This window comes from Bidens hawaiensis, unplaced genomic scaffold, assembly GCF_021521415.1.
Source record: "Bidens hawaiensis isolate Kalapana, Puna unplaced genomic scaffold, B.hawaiensis_p1.1 tig00024648_1, whole genome shotgun sequence".
NCBI classification, from domain to species: Eukaryota; Viridiplantae; Streptophyta; class Magnoliopsida; order Asterales; family Asteraceae; genus Bidens; species Bidens hawaiensis.
Window position 1 is genome coordinate 32535 of NW_027493901.1, and position 21799 is coordinate 54333.

The 21799-nt window shown below is 41.0% G+C and overlaps 1 pseudogene across 1 annotated transcript in view; it reads left to right on the top strand.

The window, feature by feature from the left end:
- Positions 1 to 9694: 9694 nt before the first annotated feature.
- LOC143569771 (DEAD-box ATP-dependent RNA helicase 38-like) overlaps positions 9695 to 21799 on the top strand; it is a 45490-nt pseudogene continuing 33385 nt past the window's right edge. The window contains exons 1-6 of the transcript XR_013141794.1: positions 9695 to 9720; positions 14874 to 15105; positions 16585 to 16842; positions 17179 to 17415; positions 17703 to 17768; positions 17857 to 18273. The product of XR_013141794.1 is annotated as a DEAD-box ATP-dependent RNA helicase 38-like (transcript). The remainder of the gene's footprint in view (positions 9721 to 14873; positions 15106 to 16584; positions 16843 to 17178; positions 17416 to 17702; positions 17769 to 17856; positions 18274 to 21799) is intronic.

Sequence of the window (21799 nt, forward strand, 5' to 3'; positions counted from 1 at the left end):
TAATCGGGAATGATTGCATATTTTTTAGTGTTTTTTACTCCATGGTGGATCATTTTGATATGGGCCATCGGGAACTGGAAGGATCCAAAGCCCAATTTGTTTTTAGCACTTAAAACTTGAAAGCCGGAAAATAAACACTTGTCCGAAATCCCAATTATTTTCTCACACTTATTATTTACCTTCTCCTAACAAACCTGTAGTTAGAGATAAGCTTGGTATCGGTATCAAAATTAATGATACTGTAAATAGCTAAAAATATAACCGGTACAGAGGGAAAATCGGTAAAATACCGATACTGTAATGAACCGTACTGATCCTGAAACCTCAAAAGATGGGTATCGAATTGGTATTGAAGGTTCCAAGTATCATTTGCTCATCTCTACATGTAATAAAGCAAATTCATATTTTCTTCTTAAAGTTACTTTTCTGCTAGATACATTGCCCTTAAAAACAGAAGTGAAATTAGAAATGCCGTTGATCACATTTTCAAATACGGATCATTATCGACCCGGGATCATTTATACTTTATGTTATTAAAACAAAATTTTGCTTAAATAATTATCAAATATGAACCCAAAATTTTAAAATTCGTTAAATAACAAAAACAACTCAATAACAGTGGGAAGCCTTGGGTTCAAGCCCCACATACGATAAGGAGTAAAGAAATTTTCTGTGTTCATAAAAAAACAACAAAGATCATAGAGATATTTAAAACTCGAATCCTAGGTTGGTATGCTTCCTCTTCCTTTTTATATCATTTGGGTCGTTAACTCTTCCTTTACACTTTGGCTTATTACATATTCTACACTCACAATCAAAGAATCCCATGAGTAACATTCCTTAAATGTTAAAAAAAACAAAGATATATTTATTTATTTGCAATGTAATTTGATTTCAAAATAAGGTTACATGCATGTGAAGTGTGGTTGATATGATCGAGTAACAATCACATTTTTCGTTAGGTTTACTGAAGGCTTAGAAGATTTCAGTCTGTTTTTGGTCCATAATTGTTTTCTTGGGGTCCGAGTTATAAACCTGGATCGTTATCTCATATACACCTCTTCTTATGTCATTGAAATGTGTACTAAGCTAATTGCAGCTCGTGGATATAAGTCGTCTTGATCAAATCATGTGACTCTCGTATTCTTGTTTTATTTTCGTTTGTCTGTGTGATGATACTATTACGTTGCGTACGTTGATTGCTCTCATCTATACCTAACATATTTGTGTAGTCTAATATATACTTTGTTGTCGCATCATAACTCTAAGATCAATATGTTGATCGAACTATAACCAAAACAGCTTTTAAATTTATAAAATCAATCACAAATAAAAACAAGATCCAAGAATTAACCATCTTTGGAGGTACCCCCCCCCCCCTTCTCAGTGACGAGCTCACGGTGTCTGTTTTGCAGGTCATTAGAAGAATAACCATCTTTGCCGGACCTAACCCTCGTGGGAAACATCTACTTAACCCTAAGATTATCCGTAATCTGCCGGGGTCACTTAGTGTTTCTTCATTGGCGCCATCCGTGCATAAAAGCTAGAACTAATTTTCTCAGTTTTTTCAAAACCTCTGGAAAGATGGTTAAGGTTACTCCGGTGCCAAGGCCAGCGAGTGACCAAGAAACCCCGGTAACCAAAACCCCAGCTACTGGGGGGGAACACCGGCGAGTACACAATATTTACGAACACTACCCCGGTTACCCAACCCGGGGCAAGTGCAGTAAATAATCCTCCCCTGGGATTCACCGATACCCAGTTGGAGAGACAACAGACGAGGCTCCCCCGCCAAACACTTGATCAAGTTAAAGCGTGGGCGGAAGCACGTCAGAAGGAATTCCAAGCTGAGTTGGATGAACGCTTACGTTCACTCCAACAGGCTGACGAAATCGGAAGCACTCGACAACAGCTCAACATGAGTAATCAGTGCGAGTATGATAAAGATTGGGAAGAATCTGACAGTGACGCAAACCCGCGCCATGGGGCGAAAGGGAAGCGTAAACAAGCAGATTTCCACAGAAGAAATTTTGGAGAAACCTTTAAACCAAAAAACGCGGGTGGAAACCCACGTGACTTCTCTAAAACCTTCAGACCAACTGTTGCAAATGCGGGAACGTCCAAATTTGCAAGGGACATTGCGGAAGCAATTGCCACGAAAAGTGCCAAACAAATGTCCAACATAGGCACATATGATGGTATATCTGACCCAGACGATCATTTGAACAGATTCATAGCGGGGGCAACCGTCAGCAATTGGACGGAACCCACGTGGTGTTACATGTTCCAAATGACGCTTGTTGGGGCAGCCAGAGCGTGGTTCGACCGTCTACCGGTCCATCACATCTACGATTGGGCAGACTTCCAGCAGAAGTTCAGCCAACACTTCAGTCAACAAAGAAAGTATACTGAAGAGCAATGGACGATCCTCAACTGCATCCGAGAGGAAGATGAGTCTTTACTAAACTTCATCACGCGCTTCAATTCAAAAAAGCTAAGTCTGGGCACTATTAGCAAAGATCTTGTTCGCGCTGCTTTCATCCAGGGCGCGGAAGACCCAGAGCTCATCCGCACCTTAACGGGTAAAGATGGCATGCCATCCACGTGGGATGCTATCATGACAACAGCTAAACGCTTCGCGGAAACGGAAAAGCAACTGGGTAGAGATCTTCCCCAGAGCACAAACCTCTACACTCAAAAAACAAGAGAAAACAACGTCCTTACCGCCCGACAAAACAAAACGAGGAAGCTTGGTATTTGGCAGTCAATGGTAAACTTTGACACCTCATCCGGCTCGCACCCTCGGTTAGGCGGAAGGGATAACATGCAGTCGTCGAACCGGAACTCCAGATGGACGCCACTCACCGAAAGCGTCACCGAAATATTTGCCACCGAGAGGCTCCCATGGCCAAAGGCTCCAATAATCCGACAGCGTCACAACGCTGATCAGAGCAAATCCTGTGACTTCCACAGGACAAAAGGCCATACCACGGAGGAATGCGTATCCTTGAAGGACGTCGTCGAAGCATTCGTCAGAAATGGGAAACTCACTCACCTCGTGGCGTAATGGACGCTAAGCAGGCTAATGCGTGTAGAACCCCAGTTGGGGAAAACACGGATGAAACTGCAGCTTCAATGTTGGAGACTACATACTGCGTAAACAATGAGATTCCGAACCAGGTGCATATCGGCTCGAAAGGCTCGATGACACCCCCATCCCAAGAACATGGAAGGGAGCTCAATTACACAGGCTGCATGTAGATCAATTCCAAACTTGTAAAGAAAAGGCCTAAAGCCTCTTCTAATGGAAATGATTCTCTTTATCACATTGACGCTGATGGTCTTACATTTATACTTATGATCTGACCACACTGATATGCCGGTATTCACCGCATAAATAAGTTGGGAAGTCGTTGCGTGTGGAAGGCGGCAAAACCCGCATAAACACAAAACGGCAAAAATTTCTAAGGAAAAGATGAGGAAAACCTTCACGCAGGTCAGTTATAGGTGAAGTTTGGTCATCCCACTAAATGAAAGTGACGGTCCTACCCGCACAACCATGATAGAGGAAACTGAACATTAACCTATTGACAACCGCGCGTCGAAAGGATAACTTATTCAAAACACTGATGCCGATATTCACCGCATAAATAAGTGAGGAAGTAAGTCGTTGCGTGTGGAAGGCGGCAAAACCCGCATAAACACAAGAAACGGCAAAAATTTCTAAGGAAAACCTTCACGCAGGTCAGTTATAGGTAAAGTTTGGTTATCCCACTAAATGAAAGTGACGGTCCTACCCGCACAATCATGATAGAGGAAACTGAACATCAACCTATTGACAACCGCGCGTCGAAAGGTTAACTTATTTAAAACACTTAGAAAATTTCTAGGGAAAAGATGAGGAAAACCTTCACGCAGGTCAGATATAGGTAAAGTTTAGCCAAGTGAAAGTGACGGTCTTACCCGCGCAATCACGAAAGAGAACAAAACTTTAACCTATCATCTGCCACGTTGAAAGGTTAACTTATCCAAACTAAAGAAATTGCTAAGTTAAACTAAAATATGCGTGAAACAAAGATTCAAAAATAAGAGGGAATATACCCCCTTACCTTGGTAACCAAGAAACCGTAAGACAAGTGCGGGTACAGTGTCAAGGCGAAACCCTTCACATACTTAGCACCTGCAGGGAATTGAAGCCAAGAATACCTTGGTAACCAAGAAACCGTAAGACAAGTGCGGGTACAGTGTCAAGGCGAAACCCTTCACATACTTAGCACCTGCAGGGAATTGAAGCCAAGAATACCTTGGAAGTCAAGTAACTATAAGACGAGTGCGGGTACAGTGTCAAGGCGAAACCCTTCACATACTTAGCACTTGCAGGGAATTAAAACCAAGAAGGATCTTCTGGGCCATGCTTGTGGAAAGGGAAATAACATCCCCGCATAGCGGGAACGTTGAGAACTAGATTGTTTGAAGCTCCAAGATGGAATTGGTTGTTTAACATAATTGATCACTATGTCTAAAACTACCAAAACCTCGTGGAGAATCTACACAAATGAAACTCAACGCTCCTGACTTGCGAGGAGGTTACACACCTACCCGCATCATACCCAAAGATCAAGCAGAAAAGTCGGGAATTTCTGCACGTGACATTAGGAAAACCGCGGGAAGAATCCCCACGGAAAACCTTAAAACTACCCTTTTCAAAACCCTTTGCTTAAGTCCAAAAGTTCACCTCATTAACAATTCATGAGAAGAACATTGGACTGGGGGGACTTGAAGAGGTAGGTCCCAGCAGGGCCCAGTTGGACCCGCAAGACTCACCTTGAAGAGGGACGTCTGCGCAAAGACCAACTGGTTCCGCAGGACCCACCATGCTCAGAGAGATGAAGACCTTACTTGCAGTACGCCAGCTGTTCCCGCAGGAAAAGCCTCCCAATGGTGAAGTACCCCGCCTGTTCCCGCAGCTGCGGATACAAGCCATCAGGGAAGGCTACCCGCACTAATAGCAAGGCTACACGCACAAGGCACTAACTCTCAATAATTCAGTAATGTCACCTGAAGAAGGAATGAGCAAGGCGGGAATACTCCCGCCCAAATGAGCCAGTCCGTACGCTTCTGGATGATCTTTTGTACTATACCTGCCAAGGTATGGACAAAATAGACAAGATCTGACCAAAGCAGCCCATGAACCAATCACATGGTGACAGCTCACTGACAACAGTACGACGAGGAGCACGCTCTAGTACAAAATGTCACTATCAGCCGCTGCCTACTCACCAACCCTTGTCGTGGCACGTACATAGCCTGCAGTTGGTGGAAAAGGAATAGTACACAGCCGGCCATGTCACTATCAGCCGCTGCCTACCCACCAACCACCAGCATGGCACGTGCGTAGCCCACAGTTGGTAGAAAATGAATATTATACAGCTGGCTGTACCTGCTTGGAAACCTACCTTCGGCTATAAATACTCCAACACCTTGGAACGGTATCATATACGATCTTATACCATCATATATCTTATCTGCTCTAGCTATTTCTCTTAATATACATTTATATTCAGAGCAATCTAGTCTGATTCTCACGCCGGATGGTGGTCACAAGGAGGTACCCCCCCTTCTCAGTGACGAGCTCACGGTGTCTGTTTTGCAGGTCATCAGAAGAATAACCATCTTTGCCGGACCTAACCCTCGTGGGAAACATCTACTTGACCCTAAGATTATTCGTAATCTGCCGGGGTCACTTAGTGTTTCTTCAGTGTGTGATTCGGTTATCCCTATATATTGTGTGCGGTATGCAAGATTGGCTTTGCGCAACTCGTGATGGGTAAATGACTAAGAATTTATTAAGAGGCGGTCATTTTAACGTTGAGATGCTTAATCTAAAACTTAGTGTTGTACGGACGTTGAGCATCTTTGATGGGTGTCACACTCGGGTCGTATCTACACAACCCGACATGCAAAATTTGATGAAGACGTCTTCCCTTTTCATCAAAACTCGACATCAACCAATAATACTAATCTACCCATTACCAATTTTGAGGAACACATACCCACCAACCCTCCCACACCATCACCAATACCAAAATCCTCGAACCCACCCAAACCAAGCATACCTTTCTGTGATGATATACCGCCACCTCACCCCCTCACTGAACCCCTCAACAGTCCACTTCCCTCACCCTTATCCAGCCCAACAAACACATCCAGCCCGTCTCACTCCCCTTCATCCAGCCCACCATCTGTCCCCGTACCCACAGCCCACTTACCCTCTACTCAATCAAGCCCACCAAACTCCCCAACATCCGGCCCACAAAACTCTCTACCATCCGACCCAATCGACCAACCCACTCCACCTTCCGCAACATCCACAACCACAAACCCAACTAACAACCAACCCATTAACTCTCATCCCATGACCACTCGTGCAAAGGACGGGATCTTCAAACCCAAACACTTTGCTAATCTCTCTCAAACCATCACTCATCCTCTACATCACTCTTTATTCTCTTCCCACATTCCAAAAGGCATCAAAACCGCTCTCAAAAACCCTAAATGGATTCAAGCAATGCATGACGAACTAAAAGCTCTTCATGCTAATCAAACTTGAACCCTTGTTCCTCGACCCGCTAGCACCAACATCATTGGTTCTAAATGGATTTATAGAATCAAATATAAATCTAATGGGTCCATTGATCGCTACAAAGCACGTCTTGTGGCCCAAGGATTCACTCAAATACCGGGTCTAGACTTCTCTCACACCTTCAGTCCGGTCGTCAAGTCTTCCACTATCCGGGTTGTTCTTAGCCTCGCAACCATTAACAAATGGTCCCTTTGGCAATTAGATGTCAATAACGCCTTTCTTAATGGCCATATCACCGAAACCATCTTTATGGAACAACCGCTGGGTTTTGAAGACTCAAACCGACCCAACTATGTGTGTAAACTCAATCGGGCTCTTTATGGTTTAAAACAAGCACCATGAGCTTGGTTTCAGCGATTAAGCTCCTTTCTTCTCAATTGTGGCTTTCACAACAGTCGAGCCGACACATCTTTGTTCGTTTACAAACACCAAGGTATCTTAATTTATCTTCTAATTTATGTTGACGACATCATTATCACCGGGAATAATGCACATTTCATCAACAACTTCACATCATGTTTAATCAAAGAATTTAAAATTAAGGACCTTGGCCCTCTAAATTTCTTTCTCGGACTCGAAGTTCATCACACACAAAAGGGTCTATTTCTAAACCAATCCAAATATGCCCACGACATCCTCACCCGATCCGGTTTACTTGACTCAAAACCGGTTGCCACTCCTCTCACATCCAAAGATGTTTTAACCTCTCACGGCAACCCATTCCATGATCCTACTCTTTATCGCTCTCTTGTGGGCGCTCTTCAATATATCACCATCACCCGTTCTGATCTTTCCTATGCCATTAACCAAGCTAGCTAATTTCTTCAAAATCCCACAACCGATCACTTCCAGCTAGTAAAAAAGATTCTTCGTTATGTTAAAGGCACTTTATCACATGGTTTAACATTTGATCGTCCACCTAACACTACTTTACTAGGTTTTTCAGATGCAGATTGGGCTCGATGTATCGACACACGAAGATCCACATACGGCTATTATTAGTCCAGTAATTTGTATTCAATGTATTCAATGTAAATATGTAGTCAATAGTTTCTTATTTTAGAGGAGTAATTCTCTCCATATTATTAGTCCAGTAATTTGTATTTAAAGTGTTGTAAGATTAAAATGAAATTCAAGTTGACAATAGTGATTTCATAGAGCATGTAAAATGATGAACTAAGGGCATCTCTAATGGGGTGTTTCGAATCCTATGTGGAGCTGTTTTGAAATTCAACACAGGTGCCTTATCCCATTGGAGGTGGGTCCCGGAAGTGTAGTGTATTGGAAAAACAAAACCGTTTTTGAAGATGGGATAATTCACTATGGAGGGAAAAGTAGGTGATGAGTTGGCACTCTGAAACACAAACCTAATAACCACTGGAGTAGAAATAAAAGTTTTTGTAGGTTGGTTTAAAATCTGACATGGCATGCTGAGTTGACGGTTTGAAACAAAAACAGATATGCTGCATTGGAGATTGCTCTAATATCCCTAAAGTCGCTATCTAATATCTTTATGAAAGATTCCTGACATTAAAAACATGGTTTGAGAGGTAATTGGCACATGTTCGATGGGACTGGTCATTCACACAAAAATATATGGTTGCCATATATAGGTCTGAATTATATATTAGAAGGTGAGCCGTTTAATACTATTGATGCAAACACTCGAAGCAATGCCACAAGTGTCAAACAAATGATTCATAGTCTCCTCCAATTTGTCGACCAGATTTGGACGAATCTAGGAAGTCAATTTGAAGAAATCCGCCATACCAAAATATTAACTTTAATAGGAACGAAATGGTTCCATAGTGTAGCTAAAACCCCATATGGTAAAGACATAAAATCAATGTGCATCCGAATAGTCGAATAGCTCTACCTGTGAATAGTGACGGATCAAGGAATTTTTTACGGTGGGCTCACTATTCGGGTCGATTTGACGGTTCAGTTCGGTTAGATGGTTTAGGTCGTTAAGGTTTGTCACATAACAAGAATACGATACAATAACATAAGAGAAATTAAAAAACACATAATACAGATATGATGGTCTTTTCGAATTTGGGAAAAAAAACACTATAGTTATTCTCTTCTAGGGTTAACTACCTGAAGATGATGATTGAAAGTTTGACGACTCACTTTAGAAATATCTCATAGTGCCCGGTCGATGGTGGCTCGGTTGGGATATGATGGAGTTAAAGTATTGAATAACGTGGGTTGTTGCTGAATGTTTTGCTACTTGGAATGTCACTATATTGTGAGCATAGATAAAAGCTATGATTAATTAGCCATTTAAAAAAAAAGTTGTTTAAAGAGGGGCTTGAACCCGGATTCTAACAATAGGAACAAGGGATGTTTACTACTGGACCAGAGATCCAATTTGTTAATGGTTTCACTCACAAAGTATATGTGGGTTCACTATCATATTTTATATATATGTTCTATGTAAAATTCGAAACTCTGTGTGTTCCCGTGAACTCGCACCCTTAAACATAGATCCGTCCCTGCCTGTGAAGAAACTTCTTGATGCCAAAATACCAAATCCACCAAGCCCAAATATTATTCATTAGATTTAGATTTCGACCCAGCATCGCCCTAATATATTAGCATTAGCAACGTGTGATATGACTTGTGAGTAGAGAAGTACAAAAAAAAAACGGGTTTTAGACCAATTCATGGCAAACCAACCTGAACCGGTTTGATTAGAAAATCAGTTTCAACCAAACTGGTTCATGAACCGACTCAAACGGCCGGTTTTGGTACTGGTTCCCCTTTCGAACAACCAAACAGGTTTTAAAACCGAACCGATTAGGTTAAAACCGGATCTAAACCGAACCGAACCGACCTGGACCAGGTCGGCCTCTCTCGCTTCTAAACCGATTTATAAACCGAACCGGTTTGGATCAAACCGGTTTTAACCATGCTTTAACCAAACCGGTTTTGTACAATGTACACCTCTACTTGCGAGTGTAAAGGTATATCGGCCCGTAACAATGATGGGAGTTGTTTTAACTTTTATGGGCTTACTAGCACATGACTGGTGGCCCAAGATTAACAATGGGGCTAAAAACAAATCCAACATGGTAAATTAAGCCTACCTTATTTAGCTATCTATTTTTATTATACTTATATTTCTAAATTATATTGAACATGTATTTGAAACTACAATTCTTAGTCACTTAAGAACAAACATATTTATAACTCAACTTGATTGCCACTAGACTACTAAAGGTCTTTTGATAAACAAAACCTACCTGCCCACATTTCTAAGTGCGTAAACGAGCGTTTGGCATGTTGGGTATGTTGGCCGTAGATCAATTGAAGGTAGAAAAGTTAAAAGAACTAGTAAAAAAGAAAACGTGTGTGTAGTGTTATACTGATTAGAAGAAGGGAGAAAGAGAAGTTGTAACGTGTCAGACCGCTTGTTCGTTTACCAAGAAACGGAGGCGGGTCCTGACATAAGAAAATATTTAGGTAGCGTTTGGTATAAAGGAACGAGAGACGAAATGAAATGTGTCATTCCAAAGGATCCCTTATTTCACCTTTTTATAGCTTTTTTTTTTCATAAGTTAAAACTTTGTAACTTTTAAAATATGTTCCAACTTTTTAAAAAATTAAAAAGTCATAGGCTGCTTATGCTTAAAATAAGCAAATTAAATTGTCGACAATATTATTTATTTTATTTTCTTTTTTTACAAACACGTACTGGTGGATCGATTCGTTCTCGTTTCTCCGAATCAAATTTTGATTTTTATCCATCTGTCGAAGCACGAAATGAATCTGACCTGATCCATGACGATGTTTCCACGGATTTTCGAGATGAACGAACCACGTCTTGATCTTCTTCTTCAGCTGCTTGAGACCTACAATGGTTTTTTGGGGGTGTGGAGGTGACTGCTAAGATATCCTGAGGATTTCTTGTTTACAGACACAAAAAAGTGGTGGTGGCTCTTATTGAGCATGACCCCTTGATAAGGAGGTGGAGACCTCCTTATATAGAGAGTCTCATGGCCACCATCATGGTACCCTAATGGGCCTAGCCCAGTTAGGGTTACCTCCACAAAACCCCCTCAGCCCAATAACAATGTATTAGTCCATATAATAAAATAAGCCAAACATAATAAATTTAGGGTCGTAAAACCGGGTTTAGTACCATACCCCTACAAGCCCCCCCAAGTCCAGCGTTGCTCCTGGGCGCGCAAGCGTCTAGGTGGAGCGCTGGACTTTATGAGGTGTGTTAGGCTATGAGGCGGTTTTTTCCCTTTTCTTTGGCCTTGTCTTTATTGTCTTTGAGTTTTGGGAGGTTTTCTCCATGATGGTGACGAGCTGTAAAAATAATGAAGCTTGCGCGTGAGGCGGCTTACGAGCTATAATAATAGAGCCTGCGCGAGTTGCGGCTTACGAGCTATAACAATAGAGCCTGCGCGAGTTGCGGCTTACGAGCTATAATAATAATGAAGCTTTCGCGTGAGGCGACTTACGAGCTATGAGAATAATAATGAAGCTTGCGCGAGTTGCGGCTTACGAGCTATGAGAATAATAAAGCTTGCGCGAGTTGCGGCTTACGAGCTATAATAATAATAAAGCCTGCGCGTGAGGCGACTTACTGGCTGTAAGAATAATGGAGCTTGCGCGAGTTGCGGCTTACGAGTTATAATAATAATGACAGCTTGCGCACGAGGCGTCTTATGAGCTGTAATAATAATAACAGCTTGCGCGCGAGGCGTCTTATGAGCTGTATGAATAATAGAGCTTGCGCGCGAGGCGTCTTACGAGCTCTAAGAATAATAACAGCTTGCGCGCGAGGCGTCTTACGAGCTATAAGAATAATGACAACTTGCGCGCGAGGCGTCTTATGAGCTGTAATAATAATAACAGCTTGCGCGCGAGGCGTCTTATGAGCTGTATGAATAATAGAGCTTGCGCGCGAGGCGTCTTACGAGCTATAAGAATAATAACAGCTTGCGCGCGAGGCGTCTTATGAGCTGTATGAATAATAGAGCTTACGCGCGAGGCGTCTTACGAGCTATAAGAATAATGACAGCTTGCGCGCGAGGCGTCTTATGAGCTGTAATATTAATAACAGCTTGCGCGCGAGGCGTCTTAAGAGCTGTATGAATAATAGAGCTTGCGCGCGAGGCGTCTTACGAGCTATAAGAATAATAACAGCTTGCGCGCGAGGCGTCTTATGAGCTGTAAGAATAATAGCAGCTTGCGCGCGAGGCGTCTTATGAGCTGTATGAATAATAGAGCTTGCGCGCGAGGCGTCTTACGAGCTGTAAGAATAATAACAGCTTGCGCGCGAGGCGTCTTACGAGCTGTATGAATAATAGAGCTTGCGCGCGAGGCGTCTTACGAGCTGTAAGAATAATAACAGCTTGCGCGCGAGGCGTCTTACGAGCTGTATGAATACTAGAGCTTGCGCGCGAGGCGTCTTACGAGCTGTAAGAATAATAACAGCTTGCGCGCGAGGCGTCTTACGAGCTGTATGAATACTAGAGCTTGCGCGCGAGGCGTCTTACGAGCTATAAGAATAATGACAGCTTGCGCGCGAGGCGTCTTATGAGCTGTAATAATAATAACAGCTTGCGCGCGAGGCGTCTTATGAGCTGTATGAATAATAGAGCTTGCGCGCGAGGCGTCTTACGAGCTCTAAGAATAATGACAGCTTGCGCGCGAGGCGTCTTATGAGCTATAAGAATAATGACAGCTTGCGCGCGAGGCGTCTTATGAGCTGTAATAATAATGACAGCTTGCGCGCGAGGCGTCTTACGAGCTGTATGAATAATAAAGCTTGCGCGCGAGGCGTCTTACGAGCTATAAGAATAATGACAGCTTGCGCGCGAGGCGTCTTATGAGCTGTAATAATAATAAAAACTTGCGCGCGAGGCGTCTTACGAGCTACTTTATGTCCCGCGCCACGCGCAGATGTTGCATGAGCGTGCGCGTAGACTGTGATGTGTGAGCATGTGATGCGTAAGCATGTGTAATATGCGTGAGCATATGTGATGCGTGAGCATATGTGGTGCATGAGCATGTGGTAAGAGGATTCCCAACCTTGAAGTTTGGCGCGTAGCCATACGGGATATTATGAGATTCCCAACCTTGAAGTTTGGCGCGTAGCCATACGGGATATTATGAGGATTCCCAACCTTGAAGTTTGGCGCGTAGCCATACGGGATATTATGAGGATTCCCAACCTTGAAGTTTGGCGCGTAGCCATACGGGATATTATGAGGATTCCCAACCTTGAAGTTTGGCGCGTAGCCATACGGGATATTATGAGGATTCCCAACCTTGAAGTTTGGCGCGTAGCCATACGGGATATTATGAGGATTCCCAACCTTGAAGTTTGGCGCGTAGCCATACGGGATATTATGAGGATTCCCAACCTTGAAGTTTGGCGCGTAGCCATACGGGATATTATGAGGATTCCCAACCTTGAAGTTTGGCGCGTAGCCATACGGGATATTATGAGGATTCCCAACATTGAAGTTTGGCGCGTAGCCATACGGGATATTATGAGGATTCCCAACCTTGAAGTTTGGCGCGTAGCCATACGGGATATTATGAGGATTCCCAACCTTGAAGTTTGGCGCGTAGCCATACGGGATATTATGAGGATTCCCAACCTTGAAGTTTGGCGCGTAGCCATATGGGATATTATGAGGATTCCCAACCTTTAAGTTTTGGCGCGTAGCCATATGGGATATTGTGAGGATTCCCAACCTTGAAGTTTGGCGCGTAGCCATATGGGATATTATGAGGATTCCCAACCTTGAAGTTTGGCGCGTAGCCATATGGGATATTATGAGGATTCACAACCTTTAAGTTTGGCGCGAGGCCTGATGCGCGCATGCACGGCGATGGAGTGGTGACTCGTGAGTGCGCGTGCATGGCGGAGGTCTCTTGCGCAAAACCCAGATGGTGGTTTCCGCGGCGGCACATGCACGGCTGCGGGGTGAGAATCCGCGGGCGCGCGTACATGGTGGCGGAAGTCTGGTAATTTCTGGATCTGCAACTTTAGAACCAGATCTGCAACTTTAGACCTAAAATCCAGGTCTGTAATCTAGACCTAGATCTGTAAATCAGACGTAGATAGATCTGAAGCTCGGAGCAGATTTAAAACCATCACAGATCCGGATACCTGATCATTCGAATCAGGCCGTTTCTTTTTGCACAGATCTGGAAGCCTCTTTTTAGATCTATGGATCTTTTTGAGCTTTAATAGAACAAGCCTTGAAGCCTTTTTCTGTAAACTTCCAGATCTGGGTTTTTTCTGGGAGAGATCTGACAGCCGAGATGAAGATCGAAGGGTAGTTCGTTGCCGTCCCACGGATGGCGCCAATGTCGAAGCACGAAATGAATCTGACCTGATCCATGACGATGTTTCCACGGATTTTCGAGATGAACGAACCACGTCTTGATCTTCTTCTTCAGCTGCTTGAGACCTACAACGGTTTTTTTGGGGTGTGGAGGTGACTGCTAAGATATCCTGAGGATTTCTTGTTTACAGACACAAAAAAATGGTGGTGGCTCTTATTGAGCATGACCCCTTGATAAGGAGGTGGAGACCTCCTTATATAGAGAGTCTCATGGCCACCATCATGGTACCCTAATGGGCCTAGCCCAGTTAGGGTTACCTCCACAAAACCCCCTCAGCCCAATAACAATGTATTAGTCCATATAATAAAATAAGCCAAACATAATAAATTTAGGGTCGTAAAACCGGGTTTAGTACCATATCCCTACAAAATTAAAAAATTATAGGCTGCTTATGCTTAAAATAAGCAAATTAAACTGTCGACAATATTATTTATTTTATTTTCTTTGTTTTACAAACACGTACTGGTGGATCGATTCGTTCTCGTTTCTCCGAATCAATTTTTGATTTTTATCCATCAATTAATCAATCAATCAATCAATCACCTTCAAACACGGACCGGGGCTTCAGGTTCGTCTTTTACTTTCAGATTGATTTAGGGCTTCGTTAGATTAGGGTTTACACGAACGAACTTCGAATTGCTTGTATATATCTTCTTTTCTTTCATGTGTATGCTTAATAATAATAATGTAAGCCCTAATTTTCAGCTACCATTTAATCGTGTTGGATTTGCCTGCCATGTGTGATGATGATGGTGCTATGGCATGCTGATCTATGTTATGTTGAATTAAGTAGTGTTTTTATTTGGTTAAATTATTATTTATTTGTATGTATGTATATATATATATATAGGGTTGAAGACGGTGGAGGGGATGTGAGTGCTCTTACTCGTCGCAGGGGCGTCCTTAAACCTGTCAATTTCAGGAGCAATTCCGCCGCTTCAACTTCCGCCATATCCATTTTCTGTAAGAAAACTTTGGACCTCCTGAATGAGTCCGAAGAAGAACTACTCTCCACTTACTCCTCCCACGAGTTCAAACAAGAAGTTAATGTTTTCTTCGACAAAGATTCCGACATTCAAGTTGTATGTTAACTTTTTTTTTTTTTTTTTTATATAAATAATCGAAGTTTTATATAATTTACTATAAAACGATTACAATAAAGTGGCAGGCAAACGGGCAACAAGCTGCGCCGCAACCCCCTTTTGAACAGCAAAGCCAATCCTGCTAAAAACGAAGCTTTGAGACCTAGAAGCTGAAGAGGTTCCGTGTACGACGCGCTGAACCCTACTCAAAAATTTCACAGCCTCTGGAGCCAGAAAACCAAATGTATCAAAGGCAAATGGTAGAAAGACATGTTGATTATCTAAACAAGCTTTCTCGTGTTTAACAACTTTGCCCGATTCAGCCTTCAACGCAGCCTGACCCACAACAAACCCACGGTCCCTGAGCCCAACAAGAGGAGACACTCCTGTAAGATCCACACAGGCGTGTTTCCCCCCTGCCCACCCGAACACAAGAATATCAGCTGGTCGTAAAGTAGACCTCCCTTCAATAGGATCCGTGAGAAAGTTAACAGGGGCCTCCTTTTTAGCAGAAATCCCTGCCCGTTTAAGAACATCACACTGAACATCCCTAACCAGATCATGTCTGTATTTAATGCCAGGCAATTCTTTGCAATGCACCGCATGGTCACCAAAAGAATCCAAACAGACCTTGCGACAAATTGGGTAAGGTTCATCCGTCGGGAACATAGGGATCATTAACCGGTACTTAAGGATAGCCCGATACTCCAAACCCGACATACGTTGGCCTAATCCTTCAATGGGGATAGCCGTTAGAAAATCCTGAGCCCGAGGAGCCCGAAGGCATTCAAACACCGCCTTTTGGCGAGGGGATAGATCAAACTTCACTTCTAAACTCTTGACGATTCCACTAAATAAGGCACTCGCCACAACATGTTGGGCTTTAGGGGGGGCGGTGTCCTTATTAGAGAACCCGCTAAGATCAAAATCTGGAAGTGAAGTACGTAAACGATCCATCGCACACCCATAATCAGAGTCCAACCAATGAATATCACAACCCCGAAGAATATGGTCTTGCAAACACCACGACTGTGCTCTCGAAGCCACAAAAGCATATGTAGATACATCCTCGGCCGAACAGAGACCCAACCCCCCATAACGGATCGGAAGTGACGCCAACCTCCATTGGAGATCCCCAAAGAACGGACCTCCACAAACCACGATGTCCTCAATCGCCCGTCGAAGACCATTGTCAAATATAGAAACAGCTTCCCCCACATACATAGGTTGGCATGTTCTCAAACCGAACAAAAGCTTGGCGACTCCCATACATGAGCGAAGCAAAAGAAGCTCGCATTGAGGATCCCGAAGTCTTGGGAGACAGCTCATCAGTTCCACAGCGCTAGATGCCCTTTTCATAGCCAAACTGCTATGTTTGTTAACTAAACACACTCACTCATATGATGTTGCTGTTGTTTGTTTTTTTTCTTTTTTAAACTAATAATTATAGTTTATTGGGTTTTGATTTTTTTTTTACAGAAATTTGAAGATTTGAATCTCTCTCCTGAGTTAATGAAGGGACTGTGTGTGGATATGAAGTTTGTGAGGCCCACTAAGATCCAGTCCATGAGCTTGCCGATGATACTAACTCCGCCTTACAAGAATGTCATGGCTCAGGCGCCTATGGTCTCCGGGAAGACAACTTGTTCTGTGCTCGCTATGCTCAATCGCGTTGATCCTACGCTACCTGCTCCCCAGGCTCTTTGTTTGTGTCCAACCAGAGGACACGCTACTGAGGTTAGTTAGTGTTTCATTCTCTTTATATTACTAACTCAAGAGTAGTTGTATCTGCTTGCAATAAAATTTCGTTTATTGGAGACAAAAGAAAAAAAACATTACCTTACATTAGATAGGGACCATCTCTTGAAAATGTTTACATGCTACCTTAAACTGTAAGCTTGATTTAATTACAAAGTATATATATTATCCTCATAGATGTTGTGTTCTTTGACCGATACGCTAATTCAGTTTAAAACAAGACACACCGTTTTTTCTTTTTCTTTGATTTGGAGGTTGTCTGACTGCTCAGTTTGTGATTTCATAATTACAATAATAATATCTTTGATGGTGCAGACTATGGAAGTGGTACTGAAGATGGGACAGTTTACTGGCATAACATCGGATTTGGTTCTTCCTGCCGATATATCATCTAAAGCTAATTATAATCATATCCCAGTCTCGAAGAGAGCACCAGTGACAGCGCAGGTCGTTATCAGCTCACCGGGTACTACTTATCAATTGATAGCACTCAACAAGTTGCGTACATCTAATTTGAAGATCATTGTGCTTGAGGAGGCAGATCCTATGATGGTATATTCTATTTGCTTGTTTTGAACATTCATCTTTAATCGCTTTTGTAATATGTCTGCTAGCTTATCTGATCTAAGTCCTTAAGTTATCAACCTGTTATAGGGTATAGAAAAGTAACGTGTTTGTTCAATGGTGTTTGTATCATTTATGCATATCCAAATTACTGGTCTTTTTTGGCAACTTCAGCCGCTTACATGCAGTTGTTTATACCGCAATGAAATATCTAACAGCTGTCTGCAGCTTGTTATCTGTCATTTTCTTTAACGTATCTGGTTTATTTTGTTCAGCGTGCTTACAAAGATGATGCTGTAAGGATAATGAAGGAAATTGTCAGGTGGAGTCCCAAATGCCAGGTGTGTTGTCAGTATAACAACAACAACTAATTAATTATGTTAATCGAGTTCTGTATATGTTATTGATTTAAGCAAAAACAATGTGCAGGTTCTGCTGTTTTCGACTACATTCAGTGACAAAGTGAAGCCTTTTGTATCAACACTTGAGAAAGATCTTTTTGTACAAGAATTCCACCAATTGTCTGTTAACAAAGAAGAATTGTCTTTAGGTTCTTTCAAGCAGTATAAAGTGAACTTAGATGATGACATCTCAAAGCTTATGGTAATTAGGGATAAAATATTGAAGTTGGGCGATGGAGTCTGGCAAACAATTATATATGTCAGAGCTTCAAATCGTGCTCAAATGTTACATGAGGTGCTTGTTAAGTGTGGTTATGCGGTAACAACAATTAAAAATGCAATTGCAGGCGAAGATCTAGATAGGATATTGAAAGAATTCAAAGACGGGTCGAATCGGATTCTAATATCAGCAGATTTTCTCTTTTCAGGGTTTGATCAGTCTCGGGTTTGTATCATCCCTTTCCATTTCTTATGTTTTTAACTTTTTATAGTCTGATAATTATATTTTATTTCACAGGTTAATCTGGTGGTTAACTATGATATCCCAGTTAAAAATTGTGAATATCCTCCAGAGCCTGACTATCAAGTATACTTAAACCGCGTAGGTAGAGCAGGACGATATGGCCGCAAGGGTAATACTTTTTATTGACCTGTTTATGCTTATTTTAAACTTTCACCTTTTACGATTTATATAGTTGTGTCTGTATGGAACCATTGTTTTTGTTGGCGATGTTGGATTTATTTATTTTTGTGTCTGACATGGTTGCCATTGTTTTTGTTGGCGAAGTGGTTTGGATTCATGGTTTGAGTATTTGTTTTTGAAATATAGAGAGGGTGATTGAATCTTTATGGAAAACATTGAACTTGGTTAAACAAACTATTACATATGTTTGATGATCTAGTTAGTAGTGAATGTAGGACCACGACGTGAGTATACTTTTTGTTAGTTAACCCACCCCTCCAACACACTGGTCTTATAGACCCGCAAGACATCTTTCTTTGTGAACTAGCCATTCCACCTCACTTGTTAATCTAAACCAACGGTGTCGTAATGACAAGGATATCAAGGAGTGGCGAAAAGTGGTACTCAGAAGTGCGTTGTTGCACTTAATTGTGAAAGCACCCCGAATGAAATAGTTATAAAGACTTGTAGGTTATCAAAATATCGAGACACCATAAATGTACAAGGTGTATTTTCAACAAATTAAGGTTGATTGATTGCACATAATAATTGTAGTCTAAAACAATTTATATGGGCTATATGACAGGATCTAAAGCCCAGTTATTTAGATCATCTTTGTTGTTTAGCCCCACCGCCTCACATACTGATACCGTTGCCAAGCAATAGTATGCAAAGTGTGCGTTGATAGTACGTCCTGCACGGGCTTGAGTGATTCCAATATTGTTGAAATCTCGAGCTTCTCCTTCTGAACCTCACCCTCATAGTCTTCCAAGTTGATGATCATTACATCATCTTTCCTCCTCACGAACACTTCCTTTCTCAGATGATCAAGTTCCTGTTTTTTATCATTCAAAAGTGTAAGATACGGTTCCAACTCATCATCACTTTCAACTTGTGCAACCAAAGCTACGAGCTTTCCATTTGCACCTCGAACATAAGCTTCTTTATACTGAAGACTCTCACTTCAATCGCCTTGTTACTTCTAGCATGGAACCCTATTATCGCACGGAACTACGAATTGAACACATCGAGAAGGTCTTCAAACTTTGTCTTCATAACATTCTTGTATCCATCATAGATCTCGGTGGTCAGCATGTCAAAATCAAGCCTGTCTTGAATCCTAAACGTTTTTATGAAAGGTTTTTTTTTCACTAGCTAGTAATTAGTAATGTATCATCATTTCTTTATCACCATACTTTTATGAGTAACTAGTTTTTTTACCCGACGCGTTGTGTCGGGCAGGTAGATAAATCCGGACAGTGGTAAACCCAAGCATTATCGTTCCTAATTATTGAGGCGGTAGGTCGACGTAAATTCGGTCGATTTTGATTACGTGCGTTATTGTACGGAAACTAAAACAAAAAAGTTTTAAAAATGAGATGGACCAATGGGGTCGCGTCTGTTGGTAAAACTCAAGCGTTAATAAAGCCCGAGCGTTGTTGATCCCTGGTCTTGAGGCGGCGAATCTATGCAAATTCGGTCGGGTTTTTTCACGTTCGTTACGAAAACGGAAAATAAAAAAATTTGGCATTCCGTCGATTTTCATACGGTACTGGAACTAAAACAAAATGTAGTAAGTTTACGCAAATTAGGTCAGTTTCTATCACGTGCGTTACGATATCGGAACTAAAATAAAACAAATAAAAACATAACAAAACTAATTAGAAATGTAATTATCAAACCTTTAAAAAAGAAAAACAAAGCATAAAAAAACCAAAAATTATATAAAAAAAACTTGCCTAATGAAGCATTATCAAATGGACCAATCATGCATCAACATCACCAAACTTCTCTTTTATATACATTAATAATAATAATAATATTAATAATAATGTATCATTTTTACAAAACTTTTGCTTTAGTTATTTCTAGATAATAACTAACATCTTTGTTTGTAATACTTATAATTATCAAGTTTAGTGAATGAAATGAACTAAACTAAATCATCTCGATCTTTTTCATATTTTCAAAAAATTATGTACGGCAATGTATCAACTACTGAAAATTTTAATTCGTGAGGCGAAAAAACACATCGCCATCCGTGGGACTCGAACCCACGCCCACGTGGTTAAAAGCCACGCGCTTTAGCAGAAAAGCTAGAACAGCTTCATACTAATTATTGATAGGTATTCTTCTAAAATTAAACTATTAAACTTAACTTGTTTTGACATTATATTGACACAAGTTGATTGGCATAATTATTTGATGGCTAAATGACTAAACTTTAAAATTGCTACACTTAAAAATAGTTGATGATTATTTTTTGGAAAAAAATAGTTCATCATACCAAAACAAATAGTATTACCTTGATTTAATGTTTCCTATTTTTTTACCCAAAGAAATATAGTTTTCACGTCTATTTAGTGAATTGGAAGGTTATGATAGGCCGATAAAACAATCAACCTAATAGCGGCAGATCCGTTAGTTTCCGAGTATCTTTCCATAAGGACCATCACGAGATGCCATAGCTTCACAATATGTTCTTGAAACCAGACTTAGGAATAAAGCCAAGTTCCGTGCCTGACATAGAACAAGCCCGTCCTACCCAACCCGCGGGTACAAATCAGGTTAAAGTTCCTCAAAAAACAGTACCCTTAGTATCATTGTTAAGTGTCACATAGAATTTTATCTCAATAATAAAAAAATGTAAAGTATAATTCAGATCCATCATATCTTTTTTGTGGGTGAATAACCTGATTTTTCTGACCTAGACTGTAGTAGACTTTCGGCTCTCGAACGACCAGTACTATCGGGCATCTCCCAGTTACCTCCTAAAGCATGTCTTCAATGTCAAGAATCTTTCTTAAAGATAATGCCTCAACAATATTAAATATTAATATTATTAGTTCACATCGTATATGCATATTGAGTGTTTTATACACTTCATTCTTTTTTCAAATTCATCACAAATAAATAGAAAAATAAATTTAGTATTGAGTTGTGAGGCGGTGCTTAACCCAACCTAACCTAATTTTCATTAGAAAACTAATTTTTCTTTCTTTACATACACAGTCCAAACAAACGCAATTTTTCACTCTCATTAACAACACAATCTAAACCAATTTTCAACTAAATTACTAAGCTTTATGGTTATTTTTAATTCTCTAATGGTATTACAAATAAAAATAATAATTATTTTGCAAATAAAAAAATAATTATTTTATATCGAAGTTGATAAATTATTTATTTTAATTATAACAGTTTATGAATTCTAGATTTTTTTAAAAAGTAAATTATTTGAAAAGAGATTAGGAATAGAGTCGGAAATAAATATCGATCATGTTAACAC